Raw genomic sequence first — 25,668 nt, forward strand, 5'->3', positions numbered from 1 at the left:
TGATAGTGTAGAATTTTTGAGCAACTGTGTGAGCACAAGAACAGTTTTTATAAGTAAATGAACCATGTCAGCAACTCTGTACTGAAAACATGATCAAAATGTATTAAATTGTTTATGATAGTTTCCCTCTGCAAGAAGGAAAATGCATTTGAACAAAAAAAATTAACTGTAATATGAAACTGCAATAGCAAAAATGTCGTGTCCTTTTAAATAGTGTTTGAGTGCATAGCTATTCTACATTTTAAGTGGTATTTCATTCTAAAGGAACTAAGAAAACTAATTTGTGGCTAAATGCACAGTGTTAAAGAATTGCTCTACAGGTAGATTAAACAAAGAAACCCAGGCAAAAAACTTCATTCTCAAATAGACAGTACATTTTATACAACATAAAACATAAGCTGCAATGCCAAAACTTTTGTATTGATTCTCAAAAATATTGACTTAATTTTATCAAAATGTATTTATTCATCACTGCTGCATCAATGATCTTCTGTATTTTATATGTAAATAATCTATTCTATTCCCTTGATCATGTTAATCTTACTAATGACAAATTACCATTCTCCACGTACAGTTCCTAGATTTACAAATTATCACTCCTGCTTTCAGGGGACTGAGAATCAGCCACGCTTGCTAATGCCTCCATGGATCGCCTGACACATAGCAGATTTTTATATTCCCTTTTAAAGCATTCAGCTCGCAAGAAATAATTTATAAATCTGGCTATCACTCGCACTTATCCTCTTACTGCTTGAGGGGGAAAAAGAACAAGATCAAATTGGGAGGATTATTAACAATGTAAGAACTTTATTTGCTTCAATTAACTCTTTGCAGGAAGAGCTGCATGCTAAAGCCTATTGGCTTTAGGAAAGAAGAAGAAGTACCCTGTCTATTCAGTTATGGTGGAAAGCTTGGACAAACAAAAAACACTACCTACAAATACTCTGTTTTCTGTCTTAAAAAATATATAACTTTTTGAGTTTTAAATGTACTTTTAAACTGAGATTTCACCAGAGAAAACATGGATTGTGTTAGTGAATTAAAACTGTGACAAATCAAGCAAGCTAAAAATTCAGACTTTGGGACCATTTCTGTCTTTCTCTGCACCTGTGCATATTGGAGACAAAATGCTACCAGACTCATTGGATTCACCACTTGATATTTCCTTTGTAGTTGTAAAAATGATGATGACACAATGGAGAATGAGATCCTCAAATTTCACCCTTCCTGTAGGTTCATCTGTCTTGGTTTAACTCCTGACTGCAACCTTCTCCTCATTCAGAGACAAATACTTGGGATAGTCACTGAGCAGGGTGCTGCTTTCCATTGCAGGAAGCTCCTTGGTTCTTTCAGTGCAAAGAAATGAAGAGCATTGACTGAATTACTGAGCAACTGCTGGGAATGAAAGGTAGGCAGCTGCTCTTTCAGAGGAAAAATATTTTGAAGTCACTTTGACAATTCCTGCCACCCTCTCAGGGCTGTGGACAGCAGTATGAGAACCTTAAATGTAAGATGGGATTCACTGGACAAAGACTGGTGCCTAAAAAGCAGCTAAAATGGCTCAGCATTTCTCTGCTGACTTGTAGCTGCCACTAGAGAGGGAAAAGGTCTCATGAAGGTCCTGCTAGTCCCGGGAAAGTGTTTAAGATACCAAGGCATCTTAAATGCTAAAATGAACCAAGATTTAAGTGACTAAGTATCTCCCACTGGACCCAAGAAGTTACCACCATATCTAGTGTAAATTTCTGTGTCACTGATAATAACACTAATTGTAATCAATATCAATAATCAGTATCTTCTGGCAGCATAACATCCGTGTGATAAATGCCTTGAGATAAAAATAACAGTAAGAGAGCAGAGGACTCTTGACATCTAATGCACCCTGATTTAGTGTGTATAACCAGTGCCAAAATCTCCATTCCTCTGCTCAGTCCACCAAATAGGGCTGCTGTAAACAAGTTCATAATATCCCCCTGCCCTCCTCATCCTTTGCCCTTAAAATAAAAAGGGAATACCCCTGAGAAAACTGGAAGGCAAAACTCAGGAACCTTCTGGGATGCTGATTATCGCTTGCTTACACCAGAAATTTCACATGGTACTTCTGCATTACTGATGCCCTCTTTTCTCAATGTCTTTCCACAGGGGGAACAAAGACACAATAAATGTCACAGCTGATAAATCTTCATGCTGTAAGGAAGAGATGGCTGTAAAGGCTTCCTTTAGCTTCACTTCTGCCTGACCATTCAGTGAATATAACCACAGTACTGGCCATATGTGTGACAGAACTTTACTCATTAAGAAGCCTTTTCTGCCTACAAAACAACTTTGCAAGTCACCTAATGGGATCTCTAATTAGCAGAATACAGTATTTCTGATACTGTATCAAAAATCTCACTTCTAGTTCATTAAATCAAGGTTCATTTTGAGCAGTCTATGTGTCAATAAGTATGTTCTCCTTGAATCACAACTTATTGGCCTGTACAGTACAGCTATTTCCATTTGTCACGTTGATGTGTATTTAGGGACTATCTATAATACAGACTGGATCGATTCTAATGGTTGGTCATGTAAATTCTCTTTAGTTCAATGGCCATTGCCACAATAGACTCTCTGAAGCACTGCAGTCTATCATGCATCTAATCTATAAAAACCTATTTCTGATATTCATTCATCATGAGGTTATTATATATATATTGGGGACAAGCAGAAAGGCTGGAAATGGATGGCATTTGGATATGAATTTTTTTAACACAGATGATACATCTATACAAACTTCCTCCTTCTCCATGTGTCGTGCAATATTAAGCCCTCTTTTCTCTCTGTACAGTAACACTTAAGATTTTAAGGAGAAGGAAAAAAAGTAGTCTTGTTTTTAGAGACCAGATTTTTTTCCCCTCCTGAGCTCCAGCTATCTGTGTGAGACATCTTATTACAAATGTGCTCATCTATTTACATTCCCTTTAGGAATGTCAGGATAGAAAGGGGCCCTGCTACCTACCACTTCCTACAGAAAGGTTGAAAATGCTGCATCTTGCCTTGTATGGAGGATGCACTACACTTGCTATTGCTAGTAGCTATTTTAAAAATAGTTAGCTTCTGGAACTAGGAAGTTCTGGACCAAATTCCAGTTACAAACAAATGTATCTACCAAAAAATGCTTGATCTACTCTATGGCACAGTTTGAACTGGTTGGAATTCCACTTTACTTGCATTGTGGTTACTATTTTCCAGATAGTTGGAGCACTAACACTTTAGCAAAACCCATTCTTTTCATGCCTACCATAAATATTTTTTTTAAAAAAAAATCAAAGTATAACTTCAGGGTAATTGCAGCAGGTAAATCCAAAGTGGTTAGTGCAGTTAACTTCATGTTAATTTTAGTTACAGTCTAAGGGCTGCTGCCTACAAACACCCATTCATAGCATTAGTCACATGAGTCATTCAGTGACAGCCAACGAAAATATTTGGTGAGTAAACTTCCATATATGTTTGTAGGCTCCAGTCCTAACAGGGTACTAATAAGCAATTCAGATATGTAGTTTACTTCCTCATATGCATTATTGTTAATTACAAGTAACCAGAATTATAAAGACAATGTAATTATGTTCTAATTATAGCATAACCGCAGCCACTGTATTATAGGAGTAATCCAATTTTTAAAAAAACTTTTGCCTCTTATAGACATATCATTCTAGTACATGCTTTTATTCATACTTTTTTGTATCCTACCTTTCAACACCACACGTCTGAGCACTCAGACAAAGTTTTGACCCATCTTTCATTGGGCAGCAGAGGAAGCTAAATGGTACATTATCATATTTAAAGTTAAAAGATATTCACATTACCTTTATTCTTTATAAATGAGGGGTGACGTAGAAGAATTATACAGGCAGATTAGCCTCCATTTCACTGTTTACACAGCACTGAAATCTTAACCCATCCACTTGGAATGTCACTCCAGTAGCTGCAAACATGAAGAACTGTCCCCTGAGATTAGCTCAGTTGGTCAGAGCCTGGTGCTAACACCAAGGCTGCAGGTTTGATCCCATACGGGCAATTCACTCAAGAGTTGGACTTGATGATTCCTTCTGGGTCCCATTCAACTCAGAATATTCTGTGATCCTCTGAGCTGTTATATGGCTTGGCAGTGAAGTAACAATAGATGCATTGAACATATAATAGATATGCAATAGATGCATTCTAGATATTCTGCTTCTGGAGTCACACTGGTATTACAGTCACAAAAACTTTTGTTTCCTGGTCAGCTTAACAGGGTCATGGCTGGCTTGCTCTGTCAGTAAGAAAAAAAAGTAGCAAGGAATAATAGTACAAACTGAGACAAAATGTCCAAATCTGTGCAGAGCAGGAAATGGAAAAATCAGTGCTCCCTATCTGAGTCCTTTTGCACATGCAGCAGCTGAGAAGCAACCACTTTCACCTGCAGAAAGACATGTCTAATTTTGGAAGAGCCAAAAAAATGTTCAGGGTTTTACTGCATTAAGCTGGAAAACAATTCCCCTGAGGAAACACCTGAAAGTCCAGGGGATTTGCTGACACATATGGAGTACTGCATCTCTCTTGGGGATGAAAGGAAAGTAAAAGAAGCACAACAGGATAACAAAGCACACCATTTTGAAGAAGGCCTGTGTGCTCAGCTGTATGTTTCCTAGCTGGAAGGAGGAAATGTTGCAGAATGATGATTCTTCCCCCTTGGCAAATGGCTCAATTGTTGAACAGGAGAAATGAAATAAATCATAAGACAAAACCAAAGAAACACAGAAGACTTGCTTCTAGTCTTAGAAGAACACAAATCCTGTCTCTGGGGTATGTGTGTCACTCTACACACCTGTATTACAAAGCCTGGCTAGTAGCATCATGCCCTGGGAAGAAGATGACACTGCAAGGTGGAAGTGGCTCATTCCCTGTTTGCCAGACAAGGAGCCTTCTCAGCCATCACTGCAGAAGTTGCCCATACCACCCACACCACCTGGAGCTAAACAAGCTCAGTTCCAGTCCTGGAGTGGAAGTTTCTTTGAGAGACTGAGTCTTACCCATGTTGTAGTCTCCTTCACAGAGAAATGAGAACAAAAACATCTCTCAAATATTAAAGCCAGCATACACTGTCTGGAAGAGAGGGAAAACTCACAACTTCATATTTACTGGCTTGTGAAGGTATTATTCTGATGAAGCCATGCAAGTTTAAATAAATTTAAAAAAAAGGAAAATAAAAAGAGGCAAGGAGTGAGAATTGCAAAGACACATGGGAATCTGTCAGGCCAAGAAATCCTGCTGACTGCAAACTGAGGACAACAGCAGGAAGGTGGGAGAGGAATTCTCTGCCATGAATGGTAGATCTAAAGTACTAACCTGAAAGTCTGAGACAAGGCAAGCAGATTGAAGGTAATTATATTCCAGGACTTTCAGAAGCTAAGGATAGAGTCTCAAAGCCATTGCACCAGTTTGGTATGTTTCTCATAGTTACAGATCCCTTAACTGTATCTTTTCATCAGATAAGGCTGTAACTCACCACACAGATAACCTTCATAAGGCAGCAGAATCAACATTTAACAATTCAATCTTTTGCGTAGCCCCCAGGGTCACCTTATCTGGTAAGTATAAAGGTGAGGAAATAGGGCAGTGAACTTCTGAAGGTGCTGCTTCTCTCAACTTTGTGGATACTGCATGAGTCTTCCTCAGTTATCAATAGGCAAGAAGAGGACTTTGAAAACTCAGTACTACCCATGAGCCATGGCTTAGATCAGCAAAATAAGGCACAAATGAAGAGAGTAACCCATATGCTCAATGCCAGCTGCCAGAGCTGCTGTTCTGTATAAGTGGCATTAGTGTGATGACAGGTCCTTGAAGGAGAATATAGCCCATTTCACAATGGTACATTCACAGGATACCATGTCATCATCTGCATGCATGTTTAAGTTTCACTGCTGGGGAAGCCTTTCATGGTTAAACTCAAGAGGGGAAAAAGACTTCAGGGAAGAAACCACACATCAGTCATTAATTTTTCCCATGAACAATAGAGCAAATTAAATGAATGTGTGAAACAATAATAAGCAAATCATTACATTTGCCCCAGACAAAAGGAAAAGGGCAAAATAAAATGCATACAATATAATGAAACATCACAAGATACTTTGTGCTTTAAGAATAAGTTCAGAATAATTGCAAGTAACAGTATTTAAAAATTAAAAGAACCAAGAAGAAATAGATTAAGTATTACTGGTCAACAGTGGCTGTTGTGCAAATTCATCATTTTGGTCTGAGCAAAAATAACTAGTATGTTCATATTTTGAGAATGGAAAAATACAGAAATTAGACTATTTCTGGTGCTGTGAGACTCAGCTATGTGGCTCACTCTTGCCATCCTAGACACCTCTGAGGTGTATCTAACATCACAGCAGTGGAGTGGTTAGTCAAAAAAAATGAGTTGAATATACAACTTAAAGATTAAAAAAAAAAAAAAAAAAAAAAAAAAAAAAAAAAAAAAGAAAGAAAAAAACAACAACAGCAACAAAAATAACCCCAATTTTCATCCAAACTGGGAGCAGGCAGTTCAGGAAGCAAACAAGACATCAGCTAGCATGTTATCAGAGCAAGGAAATCAGAACAAAGATCAAAATGCTGTGCCAGCATACTAATGTTGACAATTTCTCAAGTCCCAGTGCTCAAAAAGACCACAGCAGTAATCTTGGTGAAACACATCCAGTCAGCAGCAGTTTACTAGCAGGGTGCAACAGGAAACCCTCACATTTATCAGCTCTGCTTCCTCATCAGTGTATGTCACTGCACTCCATAGATGCTAGGACTGAGTTAATTTATCAGCAAATCTGAAGCAGAATAAAAATGCAACTTCTATCTTCTTTTGAGTCATTTATTTCCTTCATTCCTTTATTTTTTTAACCTCCACGATAAAATGAAAATATTTGTAGCTTGAAACCATGGAAAGCAAATGAAGAAAAAGATAAAACCAGACTGAACTGTTTGGCACAAATATAAGCCCTGTTTAAATGATCAGTCCAACAGGATAGACACTCTGACCTGTAAAGTCCTCTCATCCCCCTGAAGATCTGCTCACCACAATCAGACTGGGGGAGCTTTCCAGCATTTCTCTGGAGCCCAGTCTCCACATTACCTTTTATTCACACAGTAAAAGAAAGTTGTTTTCAGAGCAGACAGTGTGATTTCTCCCCTCAGACGTTCTCACTTGCACAAGTGAAATGCAGTATATGTGGAAAACAGATCATATGGGATGTAGGTGTGTTCATGGATTCATTGCCTCTATCCCAACCATCAGGCTGTTTTACTTGCTGGATTGCTGGCTCTGACCTTGGGCTGTATTACCATTCCTCCACAGAAGTGGAAACCATACACCATCTCATCAAGTTCATTGGATGTAGTTGTGAAAGTCGAAAAGTAAATGCATTTAATCAGATGGACGTTGAAGTTGAGACAGAAAAGATAAACCTCAACAAAGCCAAGAGGATTAATGTGCTTTCTGCACCTGAGGAGATGCTCAGTGCAGCTCTGCCAGTACGTGTCAGTGTGCAGCAGTGGTTACTGCCACACAAATGCTGCACAACAGCTCTGAGCCATGCAGAGGAAAGCACCCAGCTGAAGCCAGAGGAGATGGCACTGTGTGATGCTCACACTGTATGACTACACATGGTTTAGCAGCGAGGCTGGAGAGCTCTGCTAGCTCTGTAAAGAACACAAATGGCTGGGGTATCGCACCTCGGGTGGAAGGCCACTGCCCTGGAGCCAGTGTCCTTGACATGATGGTGGGTCTCTACCAATGCAGAGGGAAAGGTGTCACCTGCAGAGTCAGCAGCACCTGCTTCTGCAGGAGCACATCACAGTGTTTGCTGGAATCTTTCCTTCAAGAGAAGAGTGACCTGGCCTTGCTTATGGGTCACATCCAAATCAAAGCAATCAAAGCACAGGCTAAGATGGCATGTTCAGAACAGAAAGTGAAAGGAGAAGGAAGAAAAGCATGATTTATCTCTATATGTATCCCAAAGCCAGGAATCAAAGCTGTTCTTTGTGCCATCATTATGTAATACTTAAGTTACATGAAGACAGTACCTTAAGTATTAAGTTAACTTATTAAATATTAACTTAAATGTTTTTATAAAAGTCCACTTCATAAAGTAACATTCTAGAACATTTTTTATTTCTACTTTGAACCCAAGGAGGAAATCTACCAAGTCAGTTCCTTGTATCTCAGAGAACTATTGCAAGATCTGTGTGGAGAACATGTGAAAAGTGACATGCCAACATTTGTTCTGTTTGAGCCTACTGTACCTGAAACCAGACCTATGCAGGAAACAAAGATAAGAGCCTAGACGTCCTGAAAAAGGAAAGAAGGAAAAAAAAATCAGCTGTCAAGAACAAATCAACAAAAAGTAGATATAAATCAAACTGGTGAGCTGAACTCATGCCTAAGTAGTTTGTCTAGGATGATATTATCAGAAAGATAAAGAATGAATAGTTAACTTCCTTTAATCCCACTTTTAAAAGTGGCTGTGATAGGACAGTAACTACACACAAAACAAAAGCTCCTTGTGATAAAGTTATGCTCCCAAATACAGACCAGTGAGTCAATTAATGTTTACTTAAGTACTTGTCATCTAAAGCAGGAGCAGAGAAAACCATCAACATAACCAAAAGCTTGTGACATCAATTTGCATCCAGTTCCATGTGCATGTTTTATTTATTTTCAATCAGGATCAATCAGGAAGGAAAATAATCAATGAAGTCGCACTCATGAGTGGTATTTGGCCATCTGGGGGCCCCAGTTTCTCTCGGCCTGCATTGGAGGCAAAGAAAAAAAAATTTTTCAAGAGCACGGAGGAGCTCCATATGGTTGAGATCAAAGGTGTTGCTGGGTGCATGGTTCTGCTTTATTGCCAGGCACTGCTGTTAATTAGAAAACAAGATCAGAGGCAGTATTAAAATCCAATTAAATTGATATGAACAGATTGCCAAGTGATGTTCACTAATGTATAATTGAGCACCATGCAAATTTCGGTGGCTGCCTTTTGTTTTTTCTCCCCTCACTCTGGAATGAATGATGAAGCTATGAAGTTTTTCCTCATTGTAAAAGATAAACAAGTTAATGCACTGATCTAGGGGGTATTGCTTCAGTGATTGATGAAAATGAGAGTGGAATATTAACGTGTGACTTTTGGGGTGCTTCTTTTATAATCTTATTTTGTTCATCATTCTTTTATTATTGTTGTTGTTGTTATTCCTGTTATGGTGGTATCCAAGTACATGCTCAGACCCTTCATAGTTCCATCATTTCACATACAGAGAAACTTCCTTTGGAGCTGGAGATTTGATTCAAACAATTACAAAACCATGAATATTTCAAGCGACAGGCCTGCTACTGCTGGAAATTAACTTTCCAAGAACTATATGGACTTTATACCGTATATCTTTGTTTAGAATCCACAGCTTCTATTAAATTTAATTACTTCCCTGTGCAGCTTTATATTGAGGGCGACTTCAAAACGAGGGCAGCAGCTATTAAATTTAATTACTTTCCCCTGCGGCTTGCATAGTAAAGGTGCATGGTTAAGGTGCAGCTACTAAACGAGGGTAGCTTCTAAACAAAGATATACAATATTTATAGCATATATATTTCCTTTTCCCTATCCATCTGCCTTTAATATACACAGTTTTTGTGTGTATGTGTGCACATAATGCAGATGTGTAGCTAAGTGAAATTATTAAATGCAAAAAAAAAAAAAAAAACTTTTGAAGAAAACTGTATTTCTTATGGTTTCTTTTAAACCCTAACTTCATTTCTGTTTCTTTCTCTCTTTGAATGCCTCACATGGTTCCATTCACAAGTCTCACAGATTTCAACATGACCAGTCTTAATACAGAACAAAATGCCAGAATGTAAAATTAATTGAAAAAGCTGCAGAAAATCTGAAGTCTTTTGGGAAGAATACATTTTTGTATAAAATTTATCACAAGGAATAAGTGGGGATGACTGTCACCCTTGCAATCCTGGTATATTATTATCATTGTGTTTCATCTAATCTATCATTTGCTAACTGTGAAGATACATTGATGTAAATGCTGGTTTTGAAAACAGAATCAAAGGTAACACATAAAAGAACAATAAATTGACCAAGGCAGTCTGACATGGTGTTCATGAGGCCTCTGTGAAGCTTTCAGAAACTGCCTAAATTCTATTAAAAGAAGAGCACATTTAATCAAATAATGTTAGTTGTACATGTGAGCAGGTTTTCCCAGGGTGGCTGCTGCAGCTGTGCTTGCAGAGGGATGTGGAGTTGTGCTTGTCTCACCTGTGCTCCTCAGGGCAGGGAGCACAATGCAAGCCATGTGCTGGGTGTAGGCAGAGAGAAGGGTGGGCACCAAGCAGTGCAGGGTCTCACCTCCTCATTCCACTTTAGATAAACTCCAAGAGGCGTTGGGCTGTCAATACAAACTCGTCACTCTGTGCCCCGTACCACTTTCACTTAATGCACCCACTGCCTACACAAAGCAGAGAGCAGTGTAGGAGTTTGTGTAGCATCTCTATCTTAGAACTTCACAAAATCCCTTGGAAGAAATTCACATAAAATATTGAAAACTCTGTTACAGTAAAGCAGATGAAGAAGCTGTGATATGATTTATGCGTTTCCAAAATTATTTTGAAGAACCTCATGCCAACCCATTATTGGTGGAACAGGAAATGGTACTTGGAACTTCCCGAAGTTTCTGCCCAAACATTTTAAAAGTAGTTTTATGGAAACAAGGAATTTATGCAGCTCACTACTTATTCTCAAGTAAAAAAAATGTGGTTTTAAATCAGAACAAAACATATCTGTTTAATATTCTGTATGCAAACACAGTGTTATAAATGTTTTGTTACAAGTTTTTAAAAATTAAAAGGGCCTTAAAAAAGGAAAAAATTTAACAAAATACTTTTTTCCTTTTTTTTTTTTTTTTTCCAAAAACTGAAGGAATATAAAATGAAAAATGAAAGACATTTTCCTTAGATTAGTATTACTATTTTGGAGGATTAAGGATTTCTCTTTGCTCTTCCCTTCCATTTTGTTTATCATTTTTTTGTTTCTCTTTCTCCAGGTAAAGAGCATGGAAAGAAATAAAGGAAAAAGTGTCACAGGGAGGAAGAAATTATTGTTATGAAAATGGTTTTTAAATCTGTCATTTTTTCCCCAGCAAAAATACAATACCTGAGAATGTTGCACCAAAAATATAAAGGAGTAAATAAATAAGAAAACCCTTATAATGATACTTAACACCTTTGTGTTTCTTTATAGTTGTAGAATGCTCCTGTAAAAACCGTCGTGACATCTCATTGAAAAAATATTGCTTTAATATTTCCTTACCTAACAGAGAGTTTTGGTTAAGGTACTAGACAGCCATGCTGGAGGAACCATACCTTGCCAAATGCCTAAGTCCAGTACAAGGACTTTATTGATAAATAGATTTTGCTTCTAACCATCAAGGGAGATGAACCCCAGTCCTGAACCAGACACACTGTGGGCTTCCTCTTTTTAGGTTAGGAACTATGGTACAATGCAAAGAAAGTAAGAGTTTTGTCTGAGAGCACTTTTCCTCTCTTCTGTCCTTCGGGAAAAGATCTGTTTAATTATTTATTGTCTGTTTATACATCTTTTGGGTATTTGGATCCTCACTGTGATGTCAAAGAATTACTGTAATACAGAAAAAGGGAAAAAGAATGAAGTGGAGAAGGAGCAATTAGTGGAAGAAAGACAATGAAACATGTTACTCAAGAAAAGTGATCATCAATTTACCCACCGTTCTACTAATGTGGTGTCTGGGACACCAAATTCCCTTCCAAGGCCTACAGAAGGAGCTGACAGCTGCTACAGATGTGTGATGCTCTTGCAGCAAGTCTATGCTACTGGTTGTAATTTAGCCATAGTGGTGCTGTGGTCACAGAGGTTAACCCAGTTAACTCATTTCAAATTAGCTGAGTCTTTCTGCATAGCATGGCACTGAGCAATGAACACTAGCCTGGAGGAGCATTTCTGCATGTGAAAACATGTACAAATGTGGACCTTTTGAAAGAGACCACTGAATTTTATCATGATGAGGGAAAAGAGAGCTGGAGAGATTACATGCTTAGCTAAGGTAAAAGAAAAGTAACATTTGCAGCGATAACAACTCTAATTCCTTGCATCTAGAAAACAGGATTTGTTATATCATCATATTATATGATCCCAGGTCTACTAAGTAAATGTCTATATGCTGATAGACATTTACTTAATAGTGCTGATTCCAGAGTGCTCTGAATGCTCTTCCATTTTCAAACAGTAGCAAGATGTGTTTTCTGGTTGTGTGAAGGCAATGACTTCAATTTTTTTTTTTCCTCTGGGTAAGGCAGCTAGATCCAAGGAAAGACTTTGTTCTGTTGTATGTCCCTCCATCTCTAGAGTCAAATGTACAGAATATGCTTAAAGGACTCTGGGGTGGAAATCAGGTTCATTTCTTGATAACTAGTCAACATGGCAATTGGTGTAGGTGCAATGGACAAGGTCTTTGTCACTTTTTTAGTACAAATGTTTCCATTTTTACTTTATACTTCATTGTCATCCAAGCTTTGCACATTGGATGACAAGGATAAATTAATACTACTCTGTCAGTGGCTCTGCTGTGAAGTTTGCCTTTAACAGAAAGCTAACTGCTGATCTTTGGACACAAAGCTCAGGAATCTATCAGCAGAGTTCAAAATTAGCTGAGATCTTATGGCCTGAGGCCACCCTGGTAACTAATGGCAATTCTACAATCATTAGTTTTTGCTTGATGGGCCAGTAGTAAGTGGGACCATGATCATGACCCAAATCTAAGGAAAAGGCCTTGAGGCCCAGCTTTTTGTCAGATTATGGCTTTACTTACCTAAGCTGGTTTTATCTTATTATAGTGTGTAAGCTATGGTAAGCTTGATACAGACAGGATGGAAGACAAGAAATAGACCAAACCTTAGCAGGGTATTAATCACAAGCAAAATGTTGTGAGAAGGGATCTTGGGTATGAATCAGTGCCATTCCTGCTGGTCACTACTTGATGAACTACAGATTTGAGTCCAATTTTCCTTATCATATTCATTTGGAAATTGTCAAACATAGCAAATAAGGCAAAGGATTTCTATGTTGAAAATATGTTTCCAAGCTGAGCACTAGTTTATATCCTTTACTCACAGTGTGCTTTTGGGAAGTTTACAGAGAAGATAAACTCCTCTAAACAAAAAGAATTCTGGTCATTACCTCTGGGATGATTTTTAAATTTTCAGCTTGTGACTGCATAATATGCAAACTTCTAAGGAGAAAAGATGACACCTTGCTTTGATTTGCCAGTTGCTTTTCAATTACAAGAAACAAAGAAAAAAATTCTTAGTTGAGACAGTGTGAAAATTTCAATGCTGAATAATTTCAATTAAAGCAAAATCAGTACTTTTTTGTATTTTATAAGGCATTGCAGGAGAGAAACTGATTTCCCAACAATCTTTAATTTTAAAAAATTAACATGACAGAGCATGAGCATTTAGACAACTGTTTCTGCCCTTCATAGAAAAGAAAAACATCATGTTTTAGAAGTGTTCATAACTTTTTTCCAAATAGCATTAGTTTCCATATTGCAACTTCCCTTTTAGCTGTTCATGTTTCTGCTATGCTCAGAAAATCTCAGTTTTACTAACACTTCTCTTTGAAAGTTCCAGGGTTTGGGTGGAGGGACAGATTGACTACTGGCAAGAGTGATGTTGGGGGGGAAACTGACTCCCAGATGATGCATGTAAGAGGATCATAGACAAGGAAAAGAGTGATGGGACCTCATGGGAAGTGGTGTCTAAACAGTGCTAGTACAAGAGAGGGGGTGGTTATGTTCTATGCTTTTCTACTAGAAAAATACAGGCCAGGGTTCCTGGTAAGTAGAGAGAGAGGATGGAAAGTGTGGGCTTGTGGGAATGAGATGTGGTCCTTGTCACTGATGTCATGCATACATTTTGTCTGTAATTTTGTTTTCTTCAGCTGTAAATAAAATTCAACTCTATCTACCTAATATCTCATAACTGTAAGAATTAACATTGGTGAAGTGTGGTGTCACCTAGGACTATAAGACAACACAAGTACAAATTGCTACTGACACCAAAAGGTAGATATTCAGCTGGGATTTTCTCCTTGCATACCTAGGCTGAGCTATGCAGTGCTTATCAAACCAAATATTACAGTCTCTTTGTATTTCCCAATCTCAATAAGCTATTTTCTTTACTCACTTCTTTGTGCTTGCTTTGTCTCATTTCCACTGTTTCAATGGCTTGTCTTATTACAAAATTGTAAATTTTGAGGGGTCAGGATGTTCATTTTCTTCTCTGTTTCTACAGAACAATAACAATCTGATCTATAGTTTTCCTCCAGTTACAACAAGAACAACAACATTGGTAAAGAGAAGAAGACAAAACTCTTTCATTAGCATATCCAGACAAGTAGAAAAACAATCCTGATCATCACGAGGCAAAAGATGTGTCATTGTGTCCCTTTTGTGTGAGATTGTACTATTTTTATTTAAAAATGTTTGCAATGACAGATAGTTAAAAAGATTTCTGACTTGGCAAAGCTCAGTGGTATTGTTCATGTGAACTTTGTCCACATTTGGGTGCCATATATTGTTCAAAACTCTCAAAAAAAAGAGATGTCTTTAATAGCCCAGACCCACTATAAAAGCTTCCACCAAGCCAGTTCTCGGAAGGAAACAGGCAATGGACACTGGACCAACGAGTGTAACCCAAAGTCCATTTCCTGCCACAATGACACCTAATGCCACCATGTTCACATGTAGGAATGCAGGCAGGTGTGTAAACGTGCCTTCTCCAGCAAGTGGACTGGTGACCCCAGATTGCCAGAGGGCTTTTAGCACATCAGCTGCAGGGAATCAAATGTGGAGTGCTGAAGTTGGGAAAACTTTGATCCAGTATTTGAAACATACCTACTACAAGTAGGAAAGAGGTCAACAAAGTCGCTGATAGATTTGCTATCCTTAAAATTATCACCTCTTAGAAGTCCTGGTTCTGTAACATCCATTCCTAGACTTTGGTTTATTCTCCTGGAGCTTGTTTGGGTATAAAAGCAGTGAACACTTATTTTTGTCACTCACAGAGGAGCTAGGACTGTGAACTCACACAAGAGTGGGTTTATTGAGAAAGAGGTTGCCATTCAAAAGTTGAACTATGGTTCAACTATTTTGGAGAAACACAAGCAGATGACACAGTGCTTTTCTCCATAGTGAATATGCTTGATGGCTATTGCAACAAAACTGAAGATTTATCTAAATGATCATACACATTCTCGTATCTGGGGGATGAAGTGAGGAAAGAAGAAGGATGTCAGGTGAGACAGGAAAAAACATTTCTAAGAGGTGATAATTTTTTTCAAACTAATTCCATGTCATGAATGAAACTACTCACCTGTACTAGAACATTTTCAAGCAATAAATGAGCACAGTGACTGATGCTGAAATCAAAGTGAGGCATCTCTTACTTACACACCCTACCCACACATTTTGTTGAGTTCAGAAACACCAGCCCGATCTCAGTGGTCTGATCTCAGATCCACTCACCTACTCCCAGCCTTGGAAGGCAGGGCAAATTTGGTAGCTGCTGACTAAGTAAACCATGTGGGAGTATGTCATTGAGACACAGATGGTATTAGTCCTCCTCAACTAATGAGAGCTTGGCAATCACGAGGGGGACAGGAACTGGGGGAGTCGTGGCTAACCCCAAACAGAGAGGCAGCAGTCAGCAGCGGATTCCAGGGGAAAGAAACCCAGTTACTGAAGACTGATTTTCTGCAATTTTTGCTTGTTTGTGGGATTAAGTAATTTGAATTGTTTACAAAAATCACTGAATCAACACCTCTTTTTTCAAATGACACAGCTCTTTTAAAGGGAAAGTCACAGTCTGCTGATGTTGTCAATCTCCCCTAGTCCTGCTAAGAGGTAAAATTCATAAAGAAGTCAGAACATAGCTTGCAGTAGCATCAACTACCAATTTGGCTGCTCCATAGAAATTAGTAGTTGCACCAACCATCCTTGCTGATATTTCAATAGTTCTCTTTCCTGGACACATTCTGTCCTTTTGATTTTGGGAGGATCTTGTGAAACCCAAGTACCTGGTGAGGAACCCACAGTGACTTCTTGGATGTCTGATGAGGACAGGAGCCCAGGTCCTCTTGGCTTTCAGCAGAGCTTACGTTTCTTTGACTCCAGACTCATTTCCTCCTAAAAGCAGACCTGGAGGGATGAGTCAACAGCCATTGAGGGCAGTGGAGAGATTCTCATCAATTTCGTTGGAGGCTTGCCCAGACTCTAATTAAACAACTAAATGGCCTTCCTAACAAGGCTACAAAAAACCCTAACTAACTGCTTCAGAAATACCTAGAAAATGGAAATGAACAAATTACCCCGGGAAGAGTGGTGGTAATCAGCGATAGGAAAATTTGGAGAAGCTGGAAAGTTTTTTTTCAAACATTATTTTTAGCAGCCACCCTAGAAATTCCTGACATTTTTTACATAATTTTGAATTCTGCTCTTGTATTGTTTATCCCTGCAGTTATCTGCTTTCGAATATGGATGAATCTGATGATTGAAAATTAAATATAAATATCTATGTGCTTTATATATTTAGTGACAAACACATATACACATATGTACAGTGTATTTGCATTGTTGCCTGGGAACAAAATGCCTATTTTTAGTTAATATCAGGTGATTTTAATTTACAAGAACTACCTTGCCTCTCAGCATTTTAAAGAGCATGCACAGAGGCACCTGCATGCTTCTAACATTTGATGTATCATTAAATATGCCTTCTCACATTTGGCACATAAACCCTGATAAAGTTTCACCTTTTAACAAAATAAATGACTCAATTAACAAGATGAAAAACAGCAGTGTGGTGGCAGACCCTCTTGGTGGCAAAAAAAAAGGATAAAAAAGAATTATCTCAGCAGGGTGTTAATACAAGGAGCGCCACAACACACAGCAGGCACCTGGTTTGAGTGACAGCCACCCAGCAAAGCTGACAGATTTGTCAGCTTGCTGACCGCTGGCTTGAGTCTCTCACACCACCCTAGGAATAAATTGTTGCTGAGATGGCTGGGCAAGCACTCACTTGTCTCTGTTAATCTAATTGAATTTTTTCAAGTTGTTTTCATTTTTATCTGTTCCTCTGTGGCAGCATTCCTTCCTGGAGCAGCAGATTTTGGCACCCTTAGATGACTAACTTCCTCACGGTGGTTCTGTCTTTTGAAGGAAGGTGCAGATAGAGATACAGGGCCAAACTCATCTCTTAGCTCCCAGGGGTTGAATGGATATAACTGAGGTACAGTTGGACCTACCACATGAGAAAATTGCCTTTTTTAATGGGACTGGAACTTAGGACATCTGTATTCTGTTTCAACATAAGATCCCAGCTGGCAGGGAGCACTGTTCATGCATGACATATTCACTATGACCAGAAACGAAAATTGGAAAATTGTTATCCCTTTCCTTAAAGTGGACATTAGTCTTTATGCAAACATCTGATGTGCTGTTCAGTGGGAAATTAGGAGACCAACATGAATGCACATGGAGAAAGCTGGGGCTCTGGGCTCTGACATGAGGACAGTTCAGGACTGTCAGGTATGGAAGACTGCCAATCGTCTCAAAGCCTTGCTAAGCAAAGATAGCCTTATTTAAAGAAGAGATAATCAGGAGTTGCACAAAATCAATCTGCTGAATATCACAGTTTCTGAGGTTGGTAGATTCACAACCACAACTTCTATTGTATAATCAGGCATGTGCCTACATGAATGACATCTTTATAATTGTATGCTGTATCTCTCCATGTGGTGCATATCATTAAGCACCCAGAATAAGTGTAATCAGTCTAGATCTAGGAGCTACCATTTACAAAGTTTTTTTAAAGTATGACATACAAAACTAAATATGTTCAGGGTTGACGCAATGCTGAACTCCCAAGTGCTACCAAAAAAGGGCAGATTGCTTCTAATAGATCTCTTGAGATATTATATAGCAGTCTTCATGTCGGATCTGCTCTGAGATACAGAATTCTGACCAAAGGAAGATGCAACTAAAATAACTTGGTGATAGTTTTCACTTGTGTAAGACACTTTCACTTGTATCTGTGCATCAAAGAAGCATTAAAACTTCAGTGCTCAAAAGCCTCATTTAATTTCAAATGATAATGCTCCTACTCACATGACAAAACCCTAAGATTAGCTCTTCAGTTCCTGTGAACAAAGAATATCTATTTTCAAGCTGAGGATCTCATATTACCTTGGTACCAAAATGTATTTGTAATACTCCCCAAGAATGGACAAGTCTTGCACTCATTTAACTCAAGGCAAACAGTATCATGTTATTCTCACAGTTACAGGACTCCACACTGGTTTTCATCTTGACTCTCTGTTGGGATTTTAAAAATAAAAGCTTTTTACCTTCCTTCTGCTTACAGTGGGGAAGTTCTGCTTTATCTAATGGAACCATTTTCATGAAATCAATACAGTTGTTTGTTGAAGCAGATGATATTAAAACAGAATAAACACCTATGAGTCTGACCTTCAGCTACAAGCTTTCACAATAGTTAGAGAGACGATTATTTCTAAAATAGATTAGGATTTGCACTGCAAACTGTCAAGAAATGTCAGGATAAATAAAGGTATGCATTATTTTCCTGTCTATTCAATAAACTCTGGGAAAAAAAAAAAAGGAGAAAAGTAAAGTGTCTTTTATATCCTGAAGTAAACTGGTTGGTATTTGTTTTAACATTCTTGTTTCACTGACACCTTCTTTAGAATAAATCTATCCACAAATCAGGTAACTAGAAACTCTGAGAATGTTTCCTTAATTTCCATCCAATACACCTTCAAAAGCTATATAATGACATGTGGAATGAATTAAATTTGATAATTCTTTCTCAGGACTATTTTGCAGTAGTACTGAAAAGTAACCTGAGAGTGCACTATGGACAAAAAATAGTTCTAAAAATTCTAGTTCTAAAAATTACTACTTTCCAGCACTGACTTAGAAAATCATTTAGCTCTAGACCTTTTGAATATCTCTTTTCATGCCTCACACTGGATGACATTGAGAGGAATAACAATTTTGCTTTACTACAGATGTATTCTTTTTTCCCTTTTTTAAGTTTTCATTTCTTTTTATGGTATCCATCTTCAGAGAGAGAAAGAGGGATAATTTTTTTTTACAGAGACTGCATCTGTTTTCCAGGAGAAGAGAGACATACAAATCCAGCTCCAATTACTAAAGAATCAAAATTTTATATTGAACTTCGTGTGATTTGTGTGATTTTGAATTCAAAGATACAATAGGTCTCCCTGATTATCTACACAAGCTCTTTTTTCCCTTTTTAATAGCTCTGGATAAAGTTTTATGGTAAAGGCAGTTGCATATCAATAGCTCTAAGCAGGAACTGACATGGTACCCTTGGAGTTTGGGGATAGGTGCACAATAAAAGCAGAAAATGTTATTCCACAGCAAATGCAGTTATTCCAAAAGTTCACGTGGTACAGAAACCTTTTTCAAGAAGAAAATATTTTTCTAAGCAAATGCTTCCCTTCATAATTTTATTTGCTCTATAATAGAGTTAGTAGTAGGAGAAAGCAGCAAGTCCCTTCAGGTTTGTAACCCAGTGTCCACAGTCAAATGAAGCTAAAGGTGAGTGTGGCTCAGGACAGCTAAACATTTTCAAACACTGCTGAGAATTAATTCAGCGTCACGTTTCCTGAGAAACACTACATCTTAAAGCATAGACACATGGCAAAGATGACGTATTTCAAAATCTCTTCAGTTAGGAGTTATAAATAAACACATTTTTATATACATTTTCACATACACACTCAAGTAAATTAAGAAAAATTATGTATGTTATTCTGGCAGATATAATGTTCAGTATCCCTATCTAGAAAAGAATCCCTTTTCAGTATCCCTTACTGAAAAGACACATGTAATAAAATACCCTGAAATCTTGGCTCCATGCAAATCAAAGGAAAAATTCCTGTTGTCATTATTAATGAACAGCATTCTTTGTACCTTTGCAACTCTGAACACTCCTAAGTAAAAGTTCATTAATGTTTAGCTCACCTGTCCAAATGTGTAAAACAAAATAAGACACAGTTCACTAAATCACTACTATCACAGTTATATGTGTGTAGTTTTACATCAAGCTAATTATTCTCTTCACAGAAGATGAATTGTTGGAAAACAAAAGATGCTGCTATCTGTCTCTGTCTGCCTCTGTGCTTCTGACTATAAAATAATCAGATCACTGTAGATGACTCTATAGCAAGTATTATTTTACTCACATAAAGTGAATTCTGACTGATTTTTCAGGGGGGAATCAAAAAGGCAACAGAAATGCCTTTCGTATCTGTTCTTCCTCTTTGATTAGGTTCTAAAAAAGTGAGTTTGGTGCTTTCCAATGCTTCAAAACATTTTCATTTTCAGGAACATCATTCTGATAACTCACTTGGGATACAGAGCACAGAGCTAGGGACACATGCAGGTCACCACAAATACAGAGGGCAGACCAACTTTTCAATGATCAGTGAATTACTCTTCAAGTGATCTTTATGCACAAATGGGCCAAAGGAAAGAAAAAAAAACCTGGCAGAACTTTTCCAAAACTTGTAGAAATTCAACCCGAGCAGAAAGGGTAAATTCCATGTGAAAACTGCCAGCCATTGTTGATTTGCCAATCTATACTGATATTAACTGAAATGTTAAATATCTTATGATATCACTCAAAATTCTTTGATTGTTATTTTGGAGAAATTTTGTTGAAATTTTTCCTTATAAGAAATGCATCATTTGCTATCTGTTATAAAAATCAAACCATGTTCAGGAATCATACATAATTTTTTCAATTTTTTATGCAAGAAAATAGAAATATGAAACCAAAATCAGCACATGGATGAGTAAACCCTTAATTTATTAGATCGTTTTTGCTCTGATCAAGGGAATAGCTCAAAGAAAAGAGGTCAGAAGGACTAGTACTGTTAATATGCAATTGATGAAATCCTCAAACACATATTGATCCACTTTTTATTACATTTTTAAACCCTTGACTGTGAATATTTCCCAATAAGACAATAAGTATAGCAAATATAATTTGATGTTCTTAATCACAGTAGATGTTCTTCCTCCTCTAAAGATCATCACGCTGGAGATATTTACATCCAATACACAATGTGAATTTGCCATGGATTGCATTTCATACACAGCTCTCTTTTTCACATTCATTTCTTCAAGCATATCATCTCTGTATTTGACACTATCTGTACTAACACATTTTAGTCACACATGGAAACCCCAAACAAACTTGCCCGACAGTATAAATTGTTACAACAAAAAAAGCATAATAATGCGTTAGACCTCTACCCCCTGAAAAACCTTCACTGCCTTATTCATTACTTAAAAAGAAAAAGGCAAGTTAACTGTCAGGAGGTTTTTTTCTCAGAGCTGTAGAATTTCACAAGGAATTCAGTCTACAGGGAGACTTGGGAATAGCTGGTTGCCCAGACAGGCGTGCCTGGGGAAAGTCTTTCTGCTGCTTGTGTTTGACGCAGCTTGAGGCGAAGCAGGTTGTATGGGCCTTGACCCAGCAAGGTCATCATTTTGTGAGCAATTCTGAGGCCTGACATCTGCTGCCTGGCTTTGAGTACAAACCAGACCCCTCAGCCCAAACACAGCCCCGCCTAAAATAATCCCCCAGCAAGGATCCTAGGCTTCAGAGAAAAGGCTAAATGGCCCTCTTTTTGTCTGGGTGTCCAGGCTTTTCAGCCCTTCCTCGTCACGTAGCAGAGAGTGGAGAACAAAACCATTCCCAGAATGCAGATAAAGGCCATATTCTCACAACTCCACACCATAACTTCTTCACCTCATGTGAGACTTGCATTTACACTCGGGGGGCACGGCTCTGGGAACAAAAAGGGACAGGCATGCAGTAGCTCAGAGAGAGACATTCTCTTCTTCTTAAAATGCATTCAAAATGGTACCTTTTCCTTTGCAGCTTTTGATAAAAATCCATTGTACTAAATAAAGCACGTGAGGTATATGTGCTATTTAGATATTATTAAGAGTGCGTACAAGGAGTGGAGGACCTGATTCTCAGACTTTCTCCATGGGGGAGAACTGAGAAAAACCTGGTGACCCATATAGAGGTGACTCTAAGCCTTGACTGCCACTTGATTTTTGTTTGTATTGAAAGTCTTTCAGTCATTCTGGCAACAGAAAGAAACTGCCAGAGAGTATCTGATAATACCCTGCTTGCAATCTCTACAAGGTAAAAGTGGCACAAGAACTGTCACTGGCAGGACATTTGGAGTTAAATGTAAGCCTTCCCAGCGGACAGGTTATGGCTGTTAGCATCTTTCTCTTAGAATCAAATTAAAGCATTCCTGAAGTAAATCTAGTCTCATCATAAAGAACAGGGAAGTCCCTGGATTTTTCCACAACACAAATAAATTTTATCTTCTCTTCACCACCACAGCTCCATCTAGCCCCAACCACAAACAAAAATTAGCTCTAAAACAAATTGATTCTAAAAAATGTATTTCTTTTACAACACAAACACATTCTGTGTACCCCACTCTGACTGTCCATGATCTCTGCCTATGGCAGCTACAATTCTGCATGGCTGCTATGGCACTTGCTGCATCCTCAGCAGCAACAATTATCTATGGCCCAATCTCCTCCCACTATCTTCCTTTTACTCAAGTAAACACAACACAGAAGGTGGAATGAAGACCATGATAAGTGTGTCCTGCTTCTGCCTTGACATGTTTGTCTCTGCTTGTCCTCATAGCCCAGTTCCAGAAGAAACAATCAGACAAGCCTCCAGCCAGCCTGGGTCACCCTTATGCCCCTCTTCCAAGGGAACCACTTGTCCTTGTGAAGCCTCAGGTCCAGCATCAAACTCACCAGTCACATTCATAAAGCACTGACCTGCCACAGCTGCCTTTTAAATGTGGCAGTGATTGCTGAAAGCTTTGGATGGGTAGGAACAGCAACATGGTAGGAGATCATGAGCTTGTGTGAATCTATTTGGTGGCAGACAATTATCTAAGGTGAAATATCACCAGGAGATCAAAAGGTCAAAATCAATCACAAAAAAATTTAGACAAAAACTGGGTAAATTTCTAAATCTCCAAATGCTTAACAGTCTTCAGACAAACCAGTTTTCCAGACAAACAGACTTCCAGCCAAAAATAAAACTATATTCATTCAGATTGACATTGATTACCTTATGGAAAGAATTTTCTAACTAGATAAGTGAAAAACTCACAGATAAAAAAATTAAAGCTCATTATGTGAATTCTTGGGTTAGATGTTATGTTACATCAAGGAGAGTTGTGTTGCATTCAGAATATATGACTAATCCCAAATTTCAGGAGTTGATATCTATCCCAAATCCCAAATTTCTTGGTAGTTGCCTTGGGTCTGATGGATGCTGCATGCTTAGGTATTTCAGTGAGCTGCTGTGTAGGATCACACACTCATTGTATAGCAAAATCCAGGCCATTGCTGACACTCAGATACTAACAATGCCGCAGGGTTTTCCCTCTCCCTTCCTGCAGCAAATTATAGTTTACAGAATCTCAGAATATGCTGAGTTGGAAGTGACTCACAAGGATCATTGATTTCAGCTGCTGGCCCTGTTCAAGACCATCCCCAAGAGTTACACCATGAGCTTCAGGGTATTTTCCAAACACTTCTTGAACTCTGTCAGGATGTGACCACCTCCTTGGGCAGCATGTTCCAGTGCCCAGCCACTTTCTTGGTGAAGAGCTTTTTTCTAATATCCAAAATAAACATCACCTGACACAACTTCAGCCCATTCCCTCAGGCCTTGTCACTTACTGAGCTTCATACAGTTAGTGATTGCCCAGTCCTGCAGGGCTTCCCTGCCTCTGAGGGAGTCAACAGCTCCTCCCAGTTTTATATCATCTGTAAAGTTGCTTAATATCTTTTCCAGTCCTGCATCCAAGTCATTAATGAAGATGCTAGATGTCCCATAGACCTCTGTGGGCCCCATCATGCCCCACAGACATCATTGTAGAGATCCAGATGGAGCAGCAAGTCCCATATAAATTCAGGATAAGCTGGGAGTTAGTCATTCTCACAGTCACGGTCCTCCAGCTCAGGGCTTTAAGATCCACTTAGTCCATCATCTGTGTTGAAGACAGAGGCAAAGAATGCATTGAACACCTCTGCCTGTTTCTGTCCCTGTTTGTGAGGTGACCATCCTCATCCTGTAAAGGAACAATGCTCTCTTAACACTGCCTATTGCCATTAGAATATTTGAAAAATCTCTTTTAATTGCTCCCCATGTTTCTGGCAGCTTCAATTCCAGCTGAGATTTGGCCACATGAACCTTCTCCCTATAGTGGCAAGCAACATTTCTGTTCTTCCCATGTCACCTGACCTTGCTTCAACTGGGTGTATACTGACGAGTATTTGACTGAAAAAGGTGTGAGGGGTTAATGACACATTCTGAAGTCAACTGCTGCAAGTTCCAGTTGCAGGAACTGAGTACTCAATATTTCAGGCTATGGGATGTGCTAGGGGGAAACTAGAGCTGCAATGATTTCTAGTTAACAAAAGGGAGACTTTAATCCCTGAGCTAATAGGAGAATCCATTAAAAAAACTGTCAGTGAATACTGACCAACATTAGCAAGGTACATTAAGAAAATTCAATGTAAAGGAAACAGAGCACTTATGAATGCCTCTTACTTCCACTATTATGCTACCATGACTGCCATGACTATACTCCTGAAGTTTCAGGAATATTTATTACTGAGTGCAGTCCTCACCAATGCAATAGCTAGTATCTGAAATATGCTTCCAACTAAAAATGTTGAAATGAAGAGAATGCAAATAATAAGATTTGACACATGAAAAATAAACTCCGGGGAGGTTCTATCCTTAGCTGCTGCTAATTCTGGCTTTCAGTGGAGCTTTTCTTCAGGAAAGACTGAGACAAATTAGAAGAGGTGTGCAGTGCAGAGAGGGCATCATCATCCCATTGAATGTCACAAAAGGGTCTATCACAGAAACAGTGGGGTATTGGTCTAGAGACGAATGAGCATGATAAGAGTAAAAAGAGAGAGAACAAGAAAAGAAGAACAGAGAGCACCTGCGAGATGATGGAAACCTTTACAAAACCAGAATTTCTTTAGCTGACCTATTATTCATAGCAGTGAGTAACTGCATTTGGACAGTAACACTTAAAGTTATAAATTCCTTAGTTTTTCTCAGAATCTCTAGGACTGGGTAAATAAGCTCATCAGAACACCCAGGACACCAAAGATTTTCTAAGAACTGCTTAGGAGTCTCTAGGAATTGTGTGGGACAATATTTCTAAATCACAGTACTCTCTATGCACACAACTATTCACCCTCCAGCACATCTGTCCTTTTGTCTTCTTTTTCCCTGGCAGAAAAATCCAACCTGCCCTCAGAATTGCTAGCACAGGACATATTGCTTGAATCCTCCCTACTGCTGAATCAGACCCAAACAAGGATCTCTATAATTTTGTTCTATAAATATATGTCCTGTCATTTTTATTGAGAATT

Source organism: Prinia subflava, chromosome 5 (assembly GCF_021018805.1).
Source record: "Prinia subflava isolate CZ2003 ecotype Zambia chromosome 5, Cam_Psub_1.2, whole genome shotgun sequence".
NCBI lineage: Eukaryota > Metazoa > Chordata > Aves > Passeriformes > Cisticolidae > Prinia > Prinia subflava.